This window comes from Bison bison, unplaced genomic scaffold (genome assembly GCF_000754665.1).
Source record: "Bison bison bison isolate TAMUID 2011002044 unplaced genomic scaffold, Bison_UMD1.0 scf7180017864491, whole genome shotgun sequence".
Taxonomy (NCBI): domain Eukaryota; kingdom Metazoa; phylum Chordata; class Mammalia; order Artiodactyla; family Bovidae; genus Bison; species Bison bison.
The window spans coordinates 20,173,216-20,187,051 of NW_011495050.1; the positions used below are offsets into that span (position 1 = coordinate 20,173,216).

Below are 13,836 nucleotides of genomic sequence, written 5' to 3' on the forward strand. Positions count from 1 at the left end.
GAGTAAGCGTCTTTTAATTTCATGACTGCAGTCACCATCTGCAGTGATTTTGGAGCCCAGAAAAATAAAGTCTGGCACTGTTTCCACTGTTTCCCCATCTATTTCCCATGAAGTGATGGGACTGGATGCCATGATCTTCATTTTCTGAATGTTGAGCTTTAAGCCAACTTGTTCACTCTCCACTTTCACTTTCATCAAGAGGCTCTTTAGTTCTTCACTTTCTGCCATAAGGGTGATGTCATCTGCATATCTGAGGTTATTGATAATTCTCCCGGCAATCTTGATTCTAGCTGTGTTTCTTCCAGTCCAGCGTTTCTCATGATGTACTCTGCATATAAGTTAAATAAGCAGGGTGACAATATACAGCCTTGACATACTCCTTTTCCTATTTGGAACCAGTCTGTTGTTCCATGTCCAGTTCTAACTGTTGCTTCCTGACCTGCATACAGATTTCTCAAGAGGCAGGTCTCCCACAGTTTATTGTGATGCACACAGTCAAAGGCTTTGGCATAGTCAATAATGCGGAAATAGATGTTTTTCTGGAACCCTCTTGCTTTTTCCATGATCCAGCGGATGTTGGCAGTTTGATCTCTGGTTCCTCTGCCTTTTCTAAAACAGCTTGAATATCAAGAAGTTCACAGTTCACATATTGCTGAAGCCTGGCTTGGAGATTTTTGAGCATTATTTTACTAGCATGTGCTGCTGCTACTGCTAAGTAGCTTCAGTCGTGTCCGACTCTGTGCGACCCCATAGATGGCAGCCCACCAGGCTCCCCCGTCCCTGGGGTTCTCCAAGCAAGAACACTGGAGTGGGTTGCCATTTCCTTCTTCAATGCATGAAAATGAAAAGTGAAAGTGAAGTCGCTCAGTCGTGTCCGACTCTTAGCGACCCCATGGACTACAGGCTACCAGGTTTCTCCATCCATGGGATTTTCCAGGCAAAAGTACTGGAGTGGGTTGCCATTGCCTTCTCCGACTAGCATGTGAGATGAGTGTAATTGTGCAGTAGTAACCCAAGATCCAGTATTTTCATAGATACACATCCTCAAATACCAATCTTCGGATTATTGCCAAACATTGTCATGGCAGACATTTGTTGATTTCCTCCAATATTCCTTTCCCCCTTGTCCCTTTCTCTTAGTAACCTGAATGCCCTTCCATGTGATTTTTCTTTGGAACATCCTACCCTCATCTCTGGGTTTCCCAGGTGGAACCAGTGGTACAGAACCTGCCTGCCAATGCAGGAGACTCAAAAGACTCAGGAGAAGATCCCCTGGAGTAGGATGGCTACCCATTCCAGTATTCTGGCTTGGAAAATTCCATGGACAGAAGAGTCTGGCGGGCTACAGTCCATGGGATCAAAAAGAGTCAGACATGACTGAGTGACTGAGAGACAGAGAGAGAGGCTGTCACCTCTTACAAGGATAAGGCTTGATTAAAGCCGTTCAGACAAGTACAGTGACTGATTCAGTGATGGGCAATCAGAATGACTTCAGAGCTTGAGACTGGCAGCACGCTAACACTGCCCTCTTGGAAGATGGATGTGTGATCTTGAATCAATGAAGTTATTTGTTTGCACCAAGAGGAAAGGCAGCCAGAAGGTGAAGTCACTCTACAGAAAATACCATGCTAAGAGACTTGCAGAGAATCAAGAGATATAAATAGTGAAACTCTGTTTTCCTAAAACCAGACCTATATCCAGGTTTTTCTTCCCCAACTCAATAAACCAAAATATTTTCTTGTTTTGTTATTTATTTGTTTAAGGGATTTTGAGCTGGGTTTCTGTTACGTGTAGACAAAAGATGCCTAAATGATAGTTTCCACATATATTCCAGGAAAATTATATATATTACTTTAATATGCTGCTTATTGTTTTAAATAATCCATATTTAAATAATATATTGCTTAATGTATTATATATTTGTACTTATATATACACATATATGTGTTGATATGTATATATTTATAAATATTATATACATATTCTGAAATTTATAGTCCTTCCAGGATTAAGGTCATAAGGCCTGAATGTTACTAAAATGCTTGTAATAAATTGCCTGCATGGCATCTGTCTAAAAGATTTTAAATTCTGCAATAGAAGGATCTGAGTATTGCTCTTTTAGGGACATATCATGTCTGTGGTACAAGACTCTCCACTGAGTACTTTGAGAAAAGACCAGTTAAGCTGAGGTCTGTCAGTGCTCTTGTAGGTGTGTTTCCTGTTTCCTGTTTGCAAAGGCAACTACAGAAGAAGTAAAAGTAACAGCCTTTCATAAACCGCTTACTGAGCTGTCAAGTGTTCAAGTAAATTATTCATTAATTATGAGTGATCTCAGTTGCAGGGCCAGAGAACTGCCGGCGAGCAAATCTGGCCTTACAGCTGTGGAAGGCTCTGAGACCCGGGACACTGCGTGACTGCATATTGTGAGTTACTTTTTTAACCTTTCAAATGCCTGGGTTTTGAATTGTGTAAATTATGATTCAGAATGCAAAGATGTTGCATCCTGGTTAAGTTGTTGTGTGTTAAATGTTTCTGGTATTTGGTAAATAGAAAATGCTAGTTTATATCTGCCATTAAAGCTTTGTCATGAAGTATGCATTTCCATTTTTAACTCTAGATAAATTTCTGTTACCAAAAACTATTTTACCATTTTACTTTTTAAAAAATTCTTTTCTGTAGTGACTCTGATTAAATAGAAATTTACTTAATTAAAAAAACAAACAAACAAGTAGGAGAAGGGATAATGAAATAAAAAACCCAACTTGCTTCCTGGAGAAAAGGACAATATATATGTGCCCCTCCTTACTTTCCATATCTATCATTTAATACAAAAGATCGAAGAGGATACTGTGCAGCAAATAGATGGAATATTTTTTAATTCAGAAAAGATTCTTTTGAAATCCTGTTATGGTATAATGAGGGCAGCAGCACCCGCAATCATGAGTTTCCTGTTAAGATAGGAACACTATTATTTTCCTATTTAGTTGGTGTGGGTCTCAAAAGCCATCTCATTGAACGTTTAGGAAATTGGCTTTTCAGGAAGGGAAATCTATTGATTTATGAATTCCTTGGACAATTTTCAAAATATGTTAATTGCTCCAGATGCGAGCCAGCCAAGGTTTGAAGACAAGGTAGTTTGGCTTAAGCCCTGGCAATACTTTTTGTGACTGTGAAGAAGGCATGAATACTTACTTGGCCAAATAGTTCTATATGAAGACCAAATGGTAAAAATATTAAAGTGAACGTGGGCCAGAACAGAACCTTAGTTTGTATTTTGCTGATATTTCAGGGAAGGGAGATAAGTCAATATAAAATGAAACTTATATGTATTTAGCTCTTTTTCATCCCACTTCCTTCATCACCCATTAACTCTCTATGGTTTAATTAATAGATGAGTAACATAGCTCATCTGGATATAATGAGAAAGTGAAAGTGAAAAGCCTTTCACTTTCAATTGTATTCCAAATTGAATAAAGCCAGTTCTTTTAATGAAAGCTATAGGACAGTAATAAAATATTTGAAGTCGAGCTAGTCAATATCTATTTTTTTTTTTTTTTCTCGTAACATTTATAACTAAGCCTCAATGCCAATACATTTCTCCTGAAGGCCAGGAGAGAATTATGCATTTAAGTTGGCAGTAATCAGGCGGCTTGAGATACTCTGAAGTACTTACGGATCACAACCCTAAACATGGTAGTAGCCATTGCATTAATTCCTTGGATCATTGTGATATCAAGCTAAAGAATAATGAGAAATGTGTATTTCTGCCCCCAAAGACAGTAAAGCATATGTATGATCCAACATAAGAACCCTTCCCCTTAATGTGACGGTGTGGAGAATCAGTATGTCTGCTATTGGCCCTCCGCAAGCATCCAAGTCTCTCTCTCTTTTAAAAAAATTTCATTTATTTACTTGTTTATGGCTGCACTGGGTGTTGGTTGCAGTGCTGTGGCTTTCTGTAATTGCTGCAAGTAGGGGTTACTCTTTGGTTGCAGTGCATGGGCTCCTCACTGCAGTGGCTTCTCTTGTTGTGGAGCACGGTCTCTAGAGCTCCAGCACAGCAGTTATGATACATGGGCTTAGTTGCCCTGTGGTATGTGGAATCTTCCCAGGCCAGGGATCGAACTTGTGTCCCCTACATTGCAAGGAGGATTCTTTTTTTTTAAATAATTAATAAATTAGTTAATTTTTTGGAGGCTAATTACTTTACAATATTGTATTGGTTTTGCCATACATTGACATGAATCCACCACGGGTGTACATGTGTTCCCCATTCTGAACCCCACCTCCCACCTCCCTCCCTATCTCATCCCTCTGGGTCATCCCAGTGCACCAGCCCCGAGGACCCTGTATCATGCATCGAACCTGGACTGGTGATCCATTTCACATATGATAATATACATGTTTCAATGCCATTCTCCCAAACCATCCCACCCTCACCCTCTCCCACAGAGTCCAAAAGACTGTTCTATATATCTGTGTCTTTTTTGCTGTCTCACATACAGGGTTATTGTTACCATCTTTCTAAATTCTATACATATGCATTAGTATACTGTATTGGTGTTTTTCTTTCTGGCTTACTTCACTCTGTATAATCGGCTCCAGTTTCATCTACCTCATTAGAACTGATTCAAATGTATTCTTTTTAATGGCTGAGTAATACTCCATTGTGTATATGTATCACAGCTTTCTTACCCATTCATCTGCTGATGGACATCTAGGTTGCTTCCATGTCCTGGCTATTATAAACAGTGCTGCAATGAACATTGGGGTACACGTGTCTCTTTCAATTCTGGTTTCCTTGGTGTGTATACCCAGCAGTGGGATTGCTGGGTTGTATGGCAGCTCTATTTTCAGTTTTTTAAAGATTCTCCACACTGTTCTCCATAGTGGCTGTACTAGTTTGCATTCCCACCAACAGTGTAAGAGGGTTCCCTTTTCTCCACACCCTCTCCAGCATTTATTGCTTGTAGACTTTTGGATCGCAGACATTCTGACTGGCATGAAATGGTACCTCATTATGGTTTTGATTTGCATTTCTCTAATAATGAGTGATATTGAGCATCTTTTCATGTGTTTGTTAGCCATCTGTATGTCTTCTTTGGAGAAATGTCTATTTAGATCTTTGGCCCATTTTTTGATTGGGTCATTTATTTTTCTGGAATTGAGCTGTAGGAGTTGCTTGTATATTTTTGAGATTAGTTGTTTGTCAGTTGCTTCATTTGCTATTATTTTCTCCCATTCTGAAGGCTGTCTTTTCACCTTGCTTATAGTTTCCTTTGTTGTGCAGAAGCATTTAAGTTTAATTAGGTCCCATTTGTTTATTTTTGCTTTTATTTCCAATATTCTGGGAGGTGGATCATGGAAGTTCCTGCTGTGATTTATGTCCAAGAGTGTTTTGCCTATGTTCTCCTCTAGGAGTTTTATAGTTTCTGGCCTTAAGTTTACATCTTTAATCCATTTTGAGTTTATTTTTGTGTATGGTGTTAGAAAGTGTTCTAGTTTCATTTTTTTAAAAGTCGTTAACCAGTTTTCCCAGCACCACTTGTTAAAGAGATTGTCTTTTCCCCATTGTATTTTCTTGTCTCCTTTGTCGAAGATAAGGTGACCATAGGTGCATGGATTTATCTCTGGGCTTTCTATTTTGTTCCATTGATCTATATTTCTGTCTTTGTGCCAGTACCATACTGTCTTGATGAATGTGGCTTTGTAGTAGACCCTGAAGTCAGGCAGGTTGATTCCTCCAGTTCCATTCTTCTTTCTCAAGATTGCTTTGGCTATTCAAGGTTTTTTGTATTTCCATACAAATTGTGAAATTATTTGATCTAGTTCTGTGAAAAATACCATTGATAGCTTGATAGGGATTGCGTTGAATCTATACATTGCTTTGGGTAGTATACTCATTTCTACTATATTGATTCTTCTGATCCATGAACCCAGTATATTTCTCCATCTATTTGTGTCCTCTTTGATTTCTTTCACCAGTGTTTTATAGTTTTCTATATATAGGTCTTTTGTTTCTTTAGGTAGATATATTCCTAAGCATTTTATTCTTTTCGTTGCAATGGTGAATGGAATTGTTTCCTTAATTTCTCTTTCTGTTTTCTCATTGTTAGTGTATAGGAATGCAAGGGATTTCTGTGTGTTGATTTTATATCCTGCAACTTTACTATATTCATTGATTAGCTCTAGTAATTTTCTGGTAGAGTCTTTAGGGTTTTCTATGTAGAGGATCATGTCATCTGCAAACAGTGAGAGTTTTACTTCTTCTTTTCCAATCTGGATTCCTTTTATTTCTTTTTCTGCTCTGATTGCTGTGGCCAAAACTTCCAAAACTATGTTGAATAGTAGTGGTGAGAGTGGGCACCCTTGTCTTGTTCCTGACTTTAGGGGAAATGCTTTCAATTTTTCACCATTAAGAATAATGTTTGCTGTGGGTTTGTAATAGATAGCTTTTATTATGTTGAGGTATGTTCCCTCTATTCCTGCTTTCTGGAGGGTTTTTTTTTTTATCATAAATAGATGTTGAATTTTGTCAAAGGCTTTCTCTGCATCTATTGAGATAATCATATGGTTTTTATTTTTCAATTTGTTAATGTGGTGTATTACATTGATTGATTTGCAGATATTAAAGAATCCTTGCATCCCTGGGAAAAGCCCACTTGGTCATAATGTATGATCTTTTTAATATGTTGTTGGATTCTGTTTGCTATAATTTTGTTAAGGATTTTTGCATCTATGTTCAGCAGTGATATTGGCCTGTAGTTTTCTTTTTTTGTGGGATCTTTGTCAGGTTTTGGTATTAGGGTGATGGTGGCCTCATAGAATGAGTTTGGAAGTTTACCTTCCTCTGCAATTTTCTGGAAGAGTTTGAGTAGGATAGGTGTTAGCTGTTCTCTAAATTTTTGGTAGAATTCAGCTGTGAAGCTGTCTGGTCCTGGGATTTTGTTTGCTGGAAGATTTCTGATTACAGTTTCAATTTCCATGCTTGTGATGGGTCTGTTAAGATTTTCTTTTCTTCCTGGTTCAGTTTTGGAAAGTTGTACTTTTCTAAGAATTTGTTCATTTCTTCCAAGTTGTCCATTTTATTGGCATATAATTGCTGATAGTAGTCTCTTATGGTCCTTTGTATTTCTGTGTTGTCTGTTGTGATCTCTCCATTTTCATTTCTAATTTTGTTGATTTTATTTTTCTCCCTTTGTTTCTTGGTGAATCTGGCTACTGGGTTGTCAATTTTATTTAACTTCTCAAAGAACCAGCCTTTGGCTTTGTTGATTTTTGCTATGGTCTCTTTTGTTTCTTTTGCATTTATTTCTGCCCTAATTTTTAAGATTTCTTTCCTTCTACTAACCCTGGGATTCTTCATTTCTTCCTTTTCTAGTTGCTTTAGGTGTAGACTTAGGTTATTTATTTGACTTTTTTCTTGTTTCTTGAGGTAAGCCTGTATTGCTATGAACCTTCCCCTAGCACTGCTTTTACAGTGTCCCATGCGTTTTGGGTTGTGTTTTCATTTTCATTCGCTTCTATGCATATTTTGATTTCTTTTTTGATTTCTTCTGTGATTTGTTGGTTATTCAGCAGTGTGTTGTTCAGCCTCCATATGTTGGAATTTTTAATAGTTTTTCTCCTGTAATTGACATCTAATCTTACTGCATTGTGGTCAGAAAAGATGCTTGGAATGATTTCAGTTTTTTTTAATTTACCAAGGCTAGATTTATGGCCCAGGATGTGATCTATCCTGGAAAAGGTTCCATGTGCACTTGAAAAAAAGGTGAAATTCATTGTTTTGGGGTAAAATGTCCTATAGATATCAATTAGGTCTAACTGGTCTATTGTATCATTTAAAGTTTGTGTTTCCTTGATAATTTTCTGTTTAGTTGATCTATCCATAGGTGTGAGTGGGGTATTAAAGTTTCCCACTATTATTGTGTTATTATTAATTTCCCCTTTCATACTTGTCAACATTTGTCTTACATATTGTGGTGCTCCTATGTTGGGTACATATATATTTATAATTGTTATATCTTCTTCTTGGATGATCCTTTGATCATTATGTAGTGTCCTTCTTTGTCTCTTTTCACAGCTTTTGTTTTAAAGTCTATTTTATCTGATATGAGTATTGCTACTCCTGCTTTCTTTTGGTCTCTATTTTCATGGAATATCTTTTTCCAGCCCTTCACTTTCAGTCTGTATGTGTCCCTTGTTTCGAGGTGGGTCTCTTGTAGACAACATATATAGGGGTCTTGTTTATGTATCCATTCAGCCAGTCCTTTGGTTGGGGCATTCAACCCATTTACATTTAAGGTAATTATTGCTAAGTATGATCTCATTGCCATTTACTTTATTGTTTGGGGTTCGAGTTTATACACCCTGTCTAGAGAAGATCCTTTGGCATTTGTTGGAGAGCTGGTTTTGTGGTGCTGAATTCTCTCAGCTTTTGCTTGTCTGTAAAGCTTTTGATTTCTCCTTCTATTTGAATGAGATCCTTGCTGGGTACAATAATCTGGGCTGTAGTTTACTTTCTTTCATCACTTTAAATATGTCCTGCCATTCCCTCCTGGCCTGAAGAGTTTCTATTGAAAGATCAGCTGTTATCCTTATGGGAATCCCCTTGTGTGTTATTTGTTGTTTTTGCCTTGCTGCTTTTAATATTTGTTCTTTGTGTTTGATCTTTGTTAATTTGATTAATATGTGTCTTGGGGTGTTTAGCCTTGGGTTTATCCTGTTTGGGACTCTCTGGGTTTCTTGGACTTGGGTGACTATTTCCTTCCCCATTTTAGGGAAGTTTTCAACTATTATCTCCTCAAGTATTTTCTCATGGCCTTTCTTTTTGTCTTCTTCTTCTGAGACTCCTATGATTCGAATGTTGGGGCATTTAACATTGTCCCAGAGGTCTCTGAGGTTGTCCTCATTTCTTTTAATTTTTTCCTCTCTGTTTCATTTATTTCTACCATTCTATCTTCTACCTCACTAATCCTATCTTCTGCCTCTGTTATTCTACTGTTGGTTCCCTCCAGAGTGTTTTTGATCTCATTTATTGCATTATTCATTATATATTGACTCTTTTTTTATTTCTTCTAGGTCCTTGTTAAACATTTCTTACATCTTCTTAATCTTTGTCTCCAGGCTATTTATATGTAACTCCATTTTGTTTTCAAGATTTTGGATCATTTTCACTATTATTATTTGGAATTCTTTATCAGGTAGATTCCCTATCTCTTCCTCTTTTGTTTGGTTTGGTGGGCATTTATCCTGTTCCTTTACCTGCTGGGTATTTCTCTGCCTTTTCATCTTGTTTATATTGATGTGTTTGGGGTGGTCTTTCCATATTCTAGCAGTTTGTGGTTCCTCTTTATTGTGGAGGTTCCTCACTGTGGGTCGGGTTAGATACGTGGCTTGTCAAAGTTTCCTGGTTAGGGAAACTTGTGTCTGTGTTCTGGGGGGTGGAGCTGGATTTCTTCTCTCTGGAGTATACTGAAGTGTCCAGTAATGAGTTTTGAGATGTTAATGTGTTTGGAGTGACTTTGGGCAGCCTGTATATTGAAGCTCAGGGCTATGTTCCTGTGTTGCTGGAGAATTTGCATGGTATGTCTTTCTCTGGAACTTGTTGGCCCTCGGGTGGTGTTTGGTTTCAGTGTAGGTATGGAGGCATTTGATGAGCTCCTATTGATTAATGTTCCCTGGAGTCAGGAGTTCTCTGGTGTTCTCAGGATTTGGACTTAATTAAGCCTCATGCCTCTGGTTTTCAGTCTTATTCTTACAGTAGCCTCAAGACTTCTCCATCTCCTTTCAAAGACAATGGGCTGCCTTTCTGGGTGCCTGATGTCCTCTGCCAGCATTCAGAAGTTGTTTTGTGGAATTTGCTCAGCGTTCAAATGTTCTTTTGATGAATTTGTGGAGGAGAAAGTAGTCTCCCCGTCCTATTCCTCTGCCATCTTAGGATCGCCCCCTGCAAGGAGGATTCTTAACCACTGCACTGACAGGGAAGTCCAAGTCTGTCTTCTGGGTCTGTGATCTCAGGGCCAGTTGATTTCTCACTGCAGATTTCCTTCTTGAAAGGGTTACTCACTCAGTCATGTCCAACTCTTTGTGACCCCATGGACTGTAGCCAGCAGGCTTCTCTGTCCATGAAATTTTCCAGATGAGAATACTGGAGTGGGTTGCCATTCCCTTCTCCAGGGGACCTTCCTGACCCAGAAATTGAACCCAGGTCCCCTGCGTTGCAGGCAGATTCTTTACCATCTGAGCCACAAGGGAAGCCTTTTCCTTCTTGAGTGAGCCTTAAATATACTCTACTCCATCTCTGATTTATGCAGAGCAACGAGAGGCTGAGTGTGTGCCAGAGGTTTGAGGCATCTGCCAGACCCAAAGGAGGAGGATTTGAATAAGAAATTAACTGGAAAGTTCTTGAGGCAGTGAAGGAACCACTTCCTGCTCAATTACTGTTGGCTTGAGAGGAGAAGGCAAGGCAAGGGTCAGGATGACCCCTTGAATAGAGATTAAACTTTCTAAGCATTCCAAAATAATGGCCTAAGGTAGCAAACATTGCCCCAATTTCCTGGGCTTTCTAGAATTTTGTTCAAGAATTCGACTCTTGTGAAAGTCACCTAGTGACAGAGTTCCTGACAACAATAGATAGGAAAGATATGTGTAAAACACTATCTGAAAGTGAAGTATATGAATAGACTCTAGATTTACAATCATTTTTGATTTGCTGTTGTCTGGGTATCTCTCTTTATCTCCCTTAGCTAGAATTACTTCGTCTGAATCCCCAAGAAGTTCATACTCTTCCCCAAGGCTTCCTATATGACTAACTTCTCAGTTACATGGATTTTTATTTTTCTACAGTTTTCTGCACTAAAGACCTTTTTCCTCCTCCTCTTAAAAAAATGCTATTTTAATCCTCTTAGCCTAGGAGCTTACTACTTTTTATTTTCAATGTCGCATAAATCCTTTTTTATTAAAAAAAAAATCTACTTCATCAATAGCATATCTTTTGTTCGGGAGTAGTAATGGAGAGAGATTATCTCAGAGCTGAGAGCACAGGATACCACATATCTAGAGGATAATTAAGTATCCATCCATATGTTTTCAAATAGAGACAAATACTGATTGTTCAGATAATTGATTCCCTGCAATGACTTTCCATTCAGTCATGTTTTTAAGGCCAAAACATCTAATAAAGTCAATGTTTTTTTAGAAAAAAGAATATAGTGTAGATGACTTCTCAGCAATTTTGCAGTAAGTTCTTGGAGTATCATGTAGACTTAGGAGAATGTTGTTTGTAGTAGATAACTGATGATTCCAATTAACCAAAAAGTATAGGTGATGCTAGTGGTAAAGAACATACCTGCAATGCAGGAGATGTAAGAGACTTGGGTTCAATCCCTGGGTCAGGAGATTCCCCTGGAGGAGGGCATAGCAACCCACTCCAGTATTCTTGCCTGGAGAATCCCATGGACAGAGGAGCCTGGCAGGCTACAGTCCATAGGATCGCAAAGAGTTGAACACGACGGAAGCAGCTTAGCATGCATGTATGCACTGATTAAGCACCTACTTACTTGAGCCCTAGTGGAAAATAATATAGTATATCATGACTCATATATTTAATAACAGATCACATTCCTAGAAACCTAATTCATTTACCCATTCAGTAAATATTGAGTGCTTGCTGTATTTTAATAACAGGCATTGTGTTAAATGATGAGGATTTGAATGGAGAACACGGCAGGGATGGTTTCTGTCTCCAGTTGAGTGGTGTAGGGATGTTCATCAAATAATTACAGAAATATTCTTTACAAATGTGATCAATACTATGATAGGAGGAAAGAGCACAAAGAAAGATGGGAAACCAAGACTATAAAATAGAGGCACTACATCTAGTTGAAATGGTGATAGGGAAGGCTTCCCTGAAGAAATCTGAAGAGATGGACAGTGGGGAGGAGAGTGTTCTAGGCCAAGGCCCCGAGGTAGGAGGGAGCTTGGAGCTTACTAGGAACTGAACCAAGGCCAGTGTTGCTAGAGAACAGAGGGAGCAAGGTGTGAGGGAAAGCAGAGTGGTGGCAGGGGCGGATCATGAAAGGCTTGGTAGAGAATGAATGAATGCATGAATGCACGCATGGACAAATGGACATACCATGGATTAGTCCTGTTGTCTCCTGTCGTTAGAGTGAAAATAAAAAGGAGTTTGCAACTGTATAATGACTCTGCTATTTGGGAGAAGGTATTCATTGATTCATTCACTCATTTGGCCAGTAAATACAAGACAAAATTCCCTGTTCATGTGGATCTTAAATTCTAGTTGGACAAGCAGACAATATGCCAGGAAGCAAATATATAGGTTTTATAGTAATGTTTTGTCTATGATTAAATGGTGTAAGTGGTCTTTAGATGAAATTTTAAAAATTATTTCAAATATATATTGAATTGTATCTGTGTATGGTTACTCCCCTGTTTAGTTAAATAAAGTTATGTCCTCTAGCAGAGCTAGGACCATGCTCAGCACAGGTGTTCTTCAGAGTACTCAGTTCACAGTCAAAGACTTCGGAGAAATTCCAAGAGAATAAAATAAGAGAAGGAGGGCTTCCCTGGTGGCTCAGTAGTAAAGAATCAGTCTGCCAATGTAGGAGACATGGATTCGATCTCTGGCCTTTAGGAAGATCTCACACACTATGGAGTAACTAAGTCTGTGCATCACGGCTGTTGAGTCTGTGCTCTAGATCCCAGGAGCCACAACTACTGAAGCCAGAGTGCCTAGAGCCTGTGCTCCACAAGAGAAACCACTGCAGTGAGAAGCCCAAGCACTGCAACTAGAGAGTAGCCCGCACAGCAGTGAAGACCCTGCACAGCCAAAAATAAATAAATAAAAATGAAAGACACCTCTGTCTGAAAAAAGTAAGAGAAGGAAGCTGAGAGATTTGTATTTACTCTTGTTTCTGAGAAGCTAGTGATAGCACTCCCACCGGCACCTGACCCGCAATTCCTGGAGTGGTGGGGGCAGGAGGAGGGGAGCAATGAAAAGATATAAGTAAAAATAGCTGAGTTGACACCAATGGGAAACGATTTAAGAGGGAGTCTTTCTATTTCTTTTTACAGAAAGAGAGCTACATATATCTTATTATACACTGAAAATACTTTGTAGATTTTGCACACATTATCTCAATAAAAGGTTCACATCATAAAATCAACATACACATTTAAGGAGAGATGGTTCTTTGCCACATTCCTTAAAGCTGTTTTTTAACTGATAGTGCATGTTACAATCATCAGTGACTTACATTCAGAAAATAATACTTACCTGGAACCTTGTTTGCATTTTCAGTCATGCCTGTCTTTTCTGCTTGAAGATTTCCATGTGGTACTATTTTCATATCTGCATATAAATTATTACCATTGATGCAATTAATAAACCAGAACACCTGTGGGGTCACCTTCAGGTCTTGCTTGCCAAAGTCAGAGAGTAGTTCATGGATCAAAGGGAGGCATAATGCGTATCTGTTTTAATTTTCAAGAATTTCCTGCTTTCTGATTTCCAGATTACATGAATCAAAGTGATTATTTCTATATAAGACATGAGGAATAATAGAAATGTTGTTAGTGTATCCTTTAGTGCAGGATTTCTTAGCTGCAGCACTGTTAACATTTTGGACTAGATAATTCTTTTGTGAAGGGCTGTCCTATGTACTCTTGCCTGGAAAATCCCATGGACGGAGGAGCCTGGTAGGCTGCGGTCCATGGGGTCGCTAAGAGTCCGGCACGACTGAGCGACTTCACTTTCACTTTTCACTTTCATGCCTTGGAGGAGGAAATGGCAACCCACTCCAGTGTTCTTGCCTG

At 38.7% G+C, this 13,836-nt stretch overlaps 1 protein-coding gene across 5 annotated transcripts in view; it reads left to right on the forward strand.

Annotated features, from left to right (window-relative positions):
* Positions 1-13,836, forward strand: part of NCALD (neurocalcin delta) — a 460,437-nt gene that overhangs the window by 263,862 nt on the left and 182,739 nt on the right. For 4 of the 5 annotated variants that reach the window (XM_010863502.1, XM_010863503.1, XM_010863505.1 and 1 more), the window contains exon 4: positions 2,336-2,423. The exons of the other annotated variant lie outside the window; for it this stretch is intronic. The gene's annotated coding sequence lies outside the window, so the exon portion shown is untranslated. The remainder of the gene's footprint in view (positions 1-2,335; positions 2,424-13,836) is intronic. 5 annotated transcript variants of the gene reach the window in all.